The 10,337-nt window shown below is 40.9% G+C and overlaps 1 long non-coding RNA gene across 1 annotated transcript; it reads left to right on the forward strand.

The window, feature by feature from the left end:
• Nucleotides 1-4,432: 4,432 nt before the first annotated feature.
• Nucleotides 4,433-7,848, forward strand: LOC145431822 (uncharacterized). The gene is made up of 2 exons (XR_013912131.1): nucleotides 4,433-4,563; nucleotides 7,254-7,848. It is a non-coding gene; the product is annotated as an uncharacterized LOC145431822 (long non-coding RNA).
• Nucleotides 7,849-10,337: the final 2,489 nt, after the last annotated feature.

Below are 10,337 nucleotides of genomic sequence, written 5' to 3' on the forward strand. Positions count from 1 at the left end.
GAAGAGTAAATACTGACAAATGTCATCAGACAGTGCACAGTCACAACAGATAACTCAGATATAACGTTCAGCTCAGCCAGATGCCACCCAGTAACACTTAGGCAGGGCCTGACAGCCCAGCACCAGAAAGAAGCGTCCAACATGCAGAAAGAAAGCCTCAGGAAATCCCTATAAATATATCAGCAGAGACCGACTAACACGGAGATGTAATGTTGACTTATTGATGGATGTGCAGACAGACTCTGACAGACTGAGAGCTATTACACAGAAAGAAGGTATACACAGGCTGGTTCTTTTTCTCTATTTTCAAACTTGAAAGACTCTTCATGAGATCAACCTACAGTCTTAAATGTCAGTTTGGAGTTGAGCTTGTCAGGAGTAATAAAATTTAATGTAACACACTCACAATCAGAGGTTCAAGTGGCCACACAACTACGCCGAGCAATGACTCATCCTATCGGCGCTGAAAAAAAAAAGGAAGATGTATAATTGAAAGTCTTTTTTTTTCTACGGTTTTTCCCCTGCACAACTGACCTACAAAACAAAAGTAAAAATAATGAATCCACACAAAATCAAAAAGAGATTCTTCACCCTCAAATAACATGAAGCAATAATTTAGAGTAATGAGACTGAAATATATAAAAATGACAGATTAAATTTTTCAGAAACTGTATTTATTCAAAGGAACATGTACTTAGTATAAACTGAGTGTATACCCATCAAATACATTAAAATGTCCTTTTACATTGTACTTATAAGAACAAATTATATGGACAATTTACATGTAAAACTTTCTAAATCTTTCAAATTTAATAGTAAGTGATGACTAGCTCCACAACGATCAGTTATCTTGTGAGATTTTACATTTATATAACAGCAGGAACTAACAAACCTCTCTCTTTTTAAAGCTTTGAGAACTTCTTCCTCTATGTTAGGACTACACAACCACAAATTATTGGACTGTGTCTGGACTGTGGGTCCCGCAGCCCCACCCAGCCAACACTGTTTGAACTCAGGGCCATCTTGCTGTGAGGTGGATTAACCACTTCACCTAAAAGTTCGGTTAACTGCTGATTCTAATTTGGCTGTAGGTGTGAGTGAGAATTGTCTGGCTCTCTTTGTGTTGGCCTTGTGATGGACTGGTGACCTGTTCTGGATAAACCCCTCTTTGTCAGCTCACAATAGGCTCAAGTGGTTAAGAAAACAGTTGGCTGGATAGAGGGTTTGTGTTACAGCCTGTCAGCCACATCTTCAGGCTAGCTGATCACCTGACATTCACATTTCAACATGCAAATAAACTTTAATAAATGCCCCCTTTTTTTTGCTTTTAATCAAGTCCTCTAAATACTTTGGGGTCAGCGAAGTTTTCTTTTTGGTTTTGTTGTTTTTCCTGGCCAAACAAACAAATGTAAGCATGAATAAGTAGGGGTATCTCTGGAGAAATGCACAGGGTATCCAGAAAGTAGCGGCGTTGTCAGTCTGAGATATCCCGTCAAACTCCTGCAAGTCCTAATTGACATCTCATATTAAATCCTGACAGACAGTGCGACATGCTGTTGACCAGATTGCTCCGAGAACCTGAATTTTACCGCTGTGTGCGCAGTAAACTGCAGGAGTAATTGGACCTCGAGCCAGATGGAAAATAAATGCTTTTATCGCCGTCAGCATAATGTGCAGTGATTGACATCGAAAAGCAAGGACTGCCATTTCAATAATCTCACTTTAATAAGAATTCATGAGGGCGGTTTGCCTGATTTTCCCCTCTATGATCGTGTATATGTGTGTGTGTGTCTTTCAGATAGGAGGCGTGTGTGGGTGCACATTTGTAGATGTGCGTGAATGAGATATGGCAGAGTGGGTGAAGGAAAGACAGACGCGCAGACGGCAAAACAACATTAAATATCTTATTTTCACTTGTGGGCTGCCAGACAAAAATAAATAATGAAAAGCTGAAAAGGCTTATTTTCAGTACTCCTGTGTAAGAGGAACTAATGACACACATGAGAAAGCAGCCCTCTAGTTAGTCCCATTAGCTTTATTAATAATAAACTCTGAGACCTTTCACACAGCAGCCTGAGATCCCTTTAGCTCAGGTTGCTAAGGGCCATTTTGCTGTGCATAAAGCTAACCCATTAAGGGGCTACTGCTGCCCTTAATCAGCAGTGCTTCGCTCTCTCGTGTAATAAACACTAGATTATTTAAGACCGATGCTCCCTCTTACCAAATTGGCAGTTAGCAAACCCATTCGACCACAAACTCAAGTGGATTACTCGATTCAACGCATGAACGCTCGCAAGCACGAGCACAAACACAAACAAACTGGCGCCCACACATGTGCACGCTTGCTTTGCACAAGCATCAAGACAAGAACTAATGAGCGCCAGATCAACGCTACACACACATTTCCTCTTAACATGGCAGCTCCAAGAAGAAAACACACGCTGATACCATGTGCATGTTTTTTGTGGGTTTTTTGGTCTAATAACAATTGAGGCATCATCTTGTTATATACCACAGCATCCACATTTAAATGCATAAGTTCACCTTTGCTTATATCAAACGAGCCCTTCACCTTTGGCCCTGCTTTTACTGGAACCCTATCAGTCACAGGAGTAGACTTCAACAATTCCCCTTTCATAAGTTGCCAAAATGCTGGTGTATTCCTCACATGACACCCTTGTTTACTCTCGTGTAACATCAGCCTTGTTCGGTGTCTTCTTTCATTTAGGTCTGAGTGTTTGTGAAGATATGGGAGGATGGATGAGGAATTTGTTGGCAGGATAGGAAATGAAACTTCCTGCTTTTTATTGGTGGGATCACATGACACTGCAGGGGATGTGTGGCTTGCAGAAGGGCAAAGCGAACCCTCACGATTTCATCAGCTGCCTCAGACATACCGAATGTGAACATGAGGGCCGCCTGTTTTTGAATAATGTTGGTCGGTAATGTTTTGTTTACCTAATGCGTAACACATTCGTATTACCTTTAAATGACACTACATCGCCTGTCAGAAAATACAAAATTAAATAGTTTTGATGTGAATTTCAAATCTGTAGATTTGCTTCTTTTTTCTCTTGTTTTGTAAACAGAGGATCTCTGTGATTTGCAATGACACGCTCTCAGCACCGTTCTGGAGGAACCTCTCGGTGCATGTTTATTGGTCTGAGGAATCCACTCTATGTTTAATGCCTGAAGCCTTGATTATATCTTGTGCGTCTGCTCGGGACTGAGTGATGTAAATTTCGTCATCAGACGGTGAAAGCGAGGGTCTGAGTGGATGTCAGCGTGCCTGCCAATTTTTGTGCCTGCATGAACTTGTCTGCTGAGAATTTACATTACAATGTACAACATACACATGCACCTCAGGCGGCGGACTTCAAAGAAGTATGACAGGAATAACTACTCATGTCTCCAGCTGTCCATATCCACAGCAGAGTATACTCAAAGCGTGATGTCTCTCTTTTTTCTCTATTTGCTTTGTGCTTGCCCCAACTGACCTGGTTCTGGGCCAATTGTTGAGTTATTTTTAGTTTATTATAAGGTTATTATTCAACTTATTTATACTAATGATCATGATTTTCATATGAGACAAATTATTAAACACTTATATATATTCTCCCCTGTTTTTATACTAGTGCCGCTAGCTTGGTAAACCACATATAAGTTGTGTGCCAACCAACATTAAGCAACAGACATAAGCAACAAAAATACGACTGAGTCAGCAGACTGATGATGTGTGTGGCACAATGCAATGCTTCTCCACAATAGGAGAAAGATTTAATGTCAAAGATGAAGGTTGTCAACAATGCTGGCAGCTAATGCTAGCTAATCACAGGTATATCACAACTATGACCAAGAAAACATCGGCTAAACTTAACACAAAAAGTAAGGCAACCCACCTACCCATCACTGCTGGTCAACAATATGCTCACCCCTATGTGTCCTGAGGTGACTCATAATATGATTTGAAGCTGCATAAACAAAATTCAGTTGATATATATGATGAAGCCATACAACAACTGAACAATAGCACACTCCCAAACGGTCACTATCACCTTAGACTGGTCTTTTCACTATCAGTGATAAGACCAGTCCACTCATTGTGACACTGATGCTGTGATTCTATCTTTGGTGCAGCACTGCCATGTAGTTACACTCCCTAGTGAGACAGGACCTGACAGCAAGAGCGCCGTGTCCACCTGACTATTTAGTAAAAAGAGAGCTACTTTGAAAACCCCCAACAAAGCAAAGTATTTTCCATAATACACAAGAAAAAAACTGTTTCCTGTGGAAACAAGAAACGTGTTTCACCACTTGAGGCTAAAAACTCACGCTGTTAAGGGCACCCAGGTTATAATGGCGTGCAAGGAGGAGATACGAGCAGCTGGTGATGTGCGACCAAACGTAAACAAATGATTCCACTGAGTGCTGGTGCTTGCTAGTTGGACTCCATATGACAGGAAGAGCAAACGGTGGATGGAAATTACTGATGCGGTTACATGGTGGCAAAGCAGGGCTTTGAGCAGCTGGTTCAAAAGGTCAACGCAAGATGCAACGCACCAGGTAGAACATATTTGTCAGTTTTATTATTTAAAAATATTATGCAGCTTATTACAAGTCAGTCAGTTAAGGTACTTTAGTTCTTGTTAAATTAAATCATTTAGTTAAGCTGGTCTTTGATACTTTTACCTTCATGGAAAACACCTTGTCTGTGCTTCCATTTGATTTTTGTCATATCACTGGATATGATGGTGCTCCTGCCCGCAACTCATTTCAATAGATTCATACTTTGAGCGGTGTAGTCTCTCACCAGTGTGAGTAGCTCATGGGAAAAGGATAGAAAATGCCTTTCTTTTTGTTTGTTTTGTTAATAAATGCCAGATTAAACCTTCTTCTGTGGGTTTTTTTTTTTTTTATATTTCAACAGAAATATAATTACATGTCTAATTTCCTTGGAATCTAATTTTGAGGTTGTATCGCGCACTCCTAGCATTGCTTCTCTGGGACCTTTACTTTGAAATTCTTCTTATCTTGGTGTTGTGCGGAGACACAGATGACTCACAGATTTTAAAGGGAAATGGTGTAACAATGCGGCCTAGAGACGCACTAACTGACAGGAGCGGGCTTGTGGGAATAAAGGAGGAGAAGAAAAAAAAGAGAAGCTGAGGCTGCGAAGAGACCTCTGAAAATAGCCGAAAGTTCGCCATGAAATTATGGAGTGAGAAAAGAGAGAGACAGTGGCTCATAGCTGGGCCGATGTGAGGAAAAAGTTGAAGGCGTCAAAAAGAGAAATGAAAAAGGGGAAGTAGGAAGATGAGAAAAAAATTAGGTGTGAAATGTAAGATGAAGTAGTCATTATGCTGGGTATTAATTGAAGCATCATGTGGTTGTGGTGAGTACACAAGGGCATGCATTCAGCCGAGTGGAAAGCAGGTTGTGAAACACAAATGTGCTGACCCGAAGCCACGATGTTCTGCAAAAGTCAAGAGCGGTTTCGTGTTCTTACAAGAAAAACATACAGAAGCAAGAGGCGAAAACTCAAGTTTGACTGATTCGTGCGTGTAATGTTCCTCTTTTTTTTGTTTTTTTTAATGTCACGAAAATGTGAACGTGCTGCCGCCGGTGCTTCTGTTTATTATCTCACATCTTTGGAGAGGCATATGCACTCCTGAAGCTAGCCGATATTAGCCCTTAAATCGTCCAAAGTGAGAACATGTCAAATTATGCCGCAAATGCATCAATAAAATGTTGTTTATGTTGTGGATACACGCGGCAACCCGTTGTCCTGGGGTTTTCCTCCAAACCCTTTAAAACGCTAAACAGATGGTGGATCCGCAGCACCGTTTTCCTCACAACAGGGAGAGGAATGCAGGACAGGGAAATCGGCCAACACGCTTGACAAGAATATTAAACCCTTCAAATGACACCGGGCTAAATCGCTTTCACATTCTCAAAGTTTGAATCTTCGCACTTATTTCCGTTTCTCAACCATAGCACCTGCCCTCCGAGGAGTCTGGCGTGCAAGTTTGTCTACAACAAGGTTCATACACCACTTCACGCAACCCCTCCCTGTACCATGACCACTTCTGCAGCCTGCCATAAATCCTTAACGACATACTCTACAAACTTCTCTGGGCTTGAATATTTATGGATGCCTGTGGTTCCCCAGAGTGCCGTTTCCTGTCTGGGGCTCAACACAAAACAGAAACTTCTCTGGAGCAGCTCTGGGCTATTACAACTCTCCTGGTGAAAGGAGCTTGCGAACACAGGCGCGGTGGTCTGCTCAGCTTGGCCCATAAACAAAATGGCCCCCTGCGGTAATAGCCGAGTAGCATATAAGAGTTTATACAAATCCAGAGCACAAACATGAAGCGCAGTCTCCAGATGCCTGCAGCTCAGACACCAACAGCTCAGCCGGCTCGGGTTTTTTCCCCGAGTTTAATCAAACTTCAGTCTTTTAATCAAACAAAGAGTTGACAGGTAGTAAAAATCACTTAAGGCTGTATTTTTTCATTATCAGATCGTACTCAGGAGGCCGACTTCCAGTATAGCTGAATGCCAAATCGGCCATTTGCACTGAATTTAAACAGCAGTTCAAACAGCACATTAACCAAAACACGCTCAAATCTTCTCTTTCTTGAGCCTCTCTGCACCTTTAACTTTAAAAGGTTTCCAGGTTTCCTCCTCCTCTACCTCTAACAGTTTAATGGTGAAATCACAGGTTGCACACACTAATGCCCGTAGACTTTGTTGCTGTAACATCTGACCTGATGAAAGGTGATGCAATAATCACCCTGCTGCGATCTGTTTATTGGTTACAAACAGTAAAATGCAACAAGCCACAGTTAGATATTAATAAATATCATAAATAGATGGTGTAGAAGGTAAATGTAATGTTTATAATCCATGAAGGCAATATACACTCATATCCCCAAGAGACCAAAGTCTGCAATAAGCAAATTAGAAAATATCCAGATAGTATTTGAGCACTGTTCTAACCTCCACAATGTGTCAGTGGAATAAAACTTTAAAACGACCACATTACTTTCCCTTCGTCACTGAGGGTCTCATATTTTATCCAGTAGTTTTAGTTGTTTTCCAAAAAAGAAAGATTTACTTAGCATGAAAATTCACAACAAATACAGACAGAGGGAGAGGCGTTCAATATTAAAGTGAATATGTGTCCAAAAAAAGCTACCTGGAGATGTTGTCTCACACATTGTTTTTTTAACTCATTTTTCCCTTTCTGCTAGAGTCCACACATGGGTGATGCTGTGTAACCACAGGAATGAAGACGTAAAGACAGTCAATCCAACTCGATACCGAGGCAGACTCAGTCAGCTCAGCGAGGACAAGAGGAGGCACCTTAGCATCCATCTTGGTCACACGGCTGCACTGCTACAAGATCTAGTGAAGACTTCAAGCTCTCTGCTTGAGAGCGACGTTTGACATGTATGACATGATGTAGTGATGTATGACATCCCACGTGGCAGCTGTAGGGAATGCTACACTGGTGAAACACAGAAAACCTTCTCACAGAGGAAGACACCAGCTTCCTCATCAGTACAGCAGCTGTTGTTCATTGAGGTTAGCCTTGACAGTCAGCCAGTGCTGCCCACAGACTGTATATAAAAGATGACCAGACTGCCATTAATGTGCATTCTTTCTAATGGGCAGGAAAACTTTGTATGAAGGACAATAGGAAACTGATTATTTGGCTGCCCTACTAGTCATCGTATACAGCAATGTTCATTTTGTAAATCCTCATCAGTGTCCACAGAGCATGCTGTATTGGTGGTGTGATTGAAAGGTCGCTACCATATAAATATTGAGCATGTCTTGGTCAAATCTACCCTCAATCACGATGTCTGGTTTCAGGAATTCAAGTCAATTTTATTTGTACAGAGACAATTTACAACAACAGTCGTCTCAAGGTGTTTTATATTGTAAAGACCCTACAACAAGAGAGAGAAACACAACAATGAAACGACCCACTACCAGCAAGCACTTGGTGACAGTGGGAAAGAAAAAACCCTTTTTAACCCTTTAAAACCGGTCGGAGCAGGCACGCTCCGTTTTGCATAACTATTTTTAAATCTCTGTAGAACTGGAACCACGTAAGGTAGCGCAATCACTTTTTTTGCATATGAAACCGGAGGAGTTGTACTTACATGTTATGCCATTAGCTTGTCCTAGGTTACGGTTTCCTTCCACATAAAGCTTTGCAAAAATTGCATAAAAAGTGCTTGCAACAACAAAAACATTATCCATCCATCCATTCGCTTCCGCTTATCCTTTTCAGGGTCGCGGGGGACGCTGGAGCCTATCCCAGCTGTCATAGGGCGAGAGGCGGGGTACACCCTGGACAGGTCGCCAGTCTGTCGCAGGGCCAACACACAGGGACAGACAACCATTCACACTCACATTCACTCGCACATTCACACCTAGTGGCAGTTTGGATTATCCAATTAACCTATCCCCACGAGCTGCATGTCTTTGGACGGTGGGAGGAAGCCGGAGTACCCGGAGAGAACCCACACAAAACATTATATATTATATTATATTCCAGAAACACGCTTTGCCGATCCGATCAGCTGTTCACAACACTTCCTAGGTTGGAATAGATGTCAGCGCGAACTACCGTATGTCCGCCATTACCTGGCCAAAACCAGAAGTGACGTCATTTTCGCGGAAAATTTATAAATAGTTTTTTACCTTCAGGGCCTTATAAGCCTATACTGGTGTTTTTAAAAGTCATATTTGGCTTTATGTGTCATGATCCTGGGTCCTTTTGACCCAGCATTTTGTGTTTTCTCTTCGATTTTGGTTCTGTTCTTCCTTTGTTTAGTGTTTACTCTGTTCTGCCCGTGTGTTCCTGTTTTATTGTGAAGGTCTGCGTCTTATGTGAGTGTTTTCAGTTTGCCTCCCTAGTCTCGTTATGTTAATCACTCCCAGCTGTGTTTCCCACCTGTGTGTAATCTCCCTGTGTTCTCTGAGTGTATTTAAGTTGTATTTTCTGTCTTAGTAATTGCTGGTTCGTCTGTGTTGTTTCCCCTTGGTCTCCCTGCGTCTTCCCATATGTATTTCTCCGGACCTCCCTGCATCCTCGTTCTGGTTTGTCTTATTAGTTTACCCAGTTTAGGTTTCCAGTTTCATGTTTTGTCGCCACCGCTGTTTGTACTTACCCACCCCTGTTAATAAACACTCACCTGCACCAGAGCTGCTGCCTTTTGGGTCCTTCCTACATTCCACACGGCTTGCCCCGGCAATCCGTGACATTATGCTTTTCTGAATAGTTTCTGGGATACTTAGAACTTAAATTGCACTGCTGGAAATAGTTTATTTTGATGCACATGCTGGTTTTTTGGGTTTTTTTGCAAATGTGCATTATAATATTTATTTTCATTTTTCCTGCAGTATATAAAAATTGGTGTATGTCCAATAATAAAACTATGAAGAAACAACTTTTTTGTATTTACAGTTTTGAGCAATAAACCTCTTAAATTTCTCTAACTAGAAATATATGTAAAAAACAAAACAAAAGCGATTTTTCAAAAACGATTTTCAATTTTTTTTATAGTTTATTGCAATTTTTTTGTAGTTTATTGCACTTTTTTGTAGTTTATTCAGTTTCCATGGACTTAATGCATACATATTACAAAAATTTGGGCTATAACGGTTGTATTGATGTATAGCAACTTGAAATGTTCCCAAAAAATGGCACTACAGCATGTAAAAATATAAAGATAAGCTCTGGCGGACTTGGTTCTATGGTAGGTCTTAAAGGGTTAACAGGAAGAAACCTCTGGCAGAACCAGGCTTGGGGAGAGGCAGCCATCTGCCGTGACCAGTTGGGGGTGATGAGAATACAGTGAACACAGCCACAACACTAACATCATTTGAAATAAACTACAAAAATGGAGATTTATTAATTTCTCCAGTTTTGTCTGCTGTAACAAAAACAAACCAAACTCCAAAACTTGGCATAGTTTAAATATGATTTTTGTATCCAAAGACACCCCAATTACAAATCAATGGCATTATCATAGATATAGGAAGATCTGACCAAAAATGTCACATCCAACTCACAGTCATCGCCTTCATAACTAAACCACCTTCATTTCAACTGTGCAAAGAAGCTTTAGAAAAAATATATTTGTGCCTCTTGTAATGAATTTTTTAGCAACTTAGCAATTCCATACATAAGTGAGATTTTTTTTTAATGTGGATTGTTTTATAGGTACTTGCTATGCTTTTACTATATATATATACAGTGGGGCAAAAAAGTATTTAGTCAGCCACCGATTGTGCAAGTTCCTCCACTTAAAATGATGACA

Source organism: Astatotilapia calliptera, chromosome 1 (assembly GCF_964374335.1).
Source record: "Astatotilapia calliptera chromosome 1, fAstCal68.1, whole genome shotgun sequence".
Classification (NCBI taxonomy): Eukaryota; Metazoa; Chordata; class Actinopteri; order Cichliformes; family Cichlidae; genus Astatotilapia; species Astatotilapia calliptera.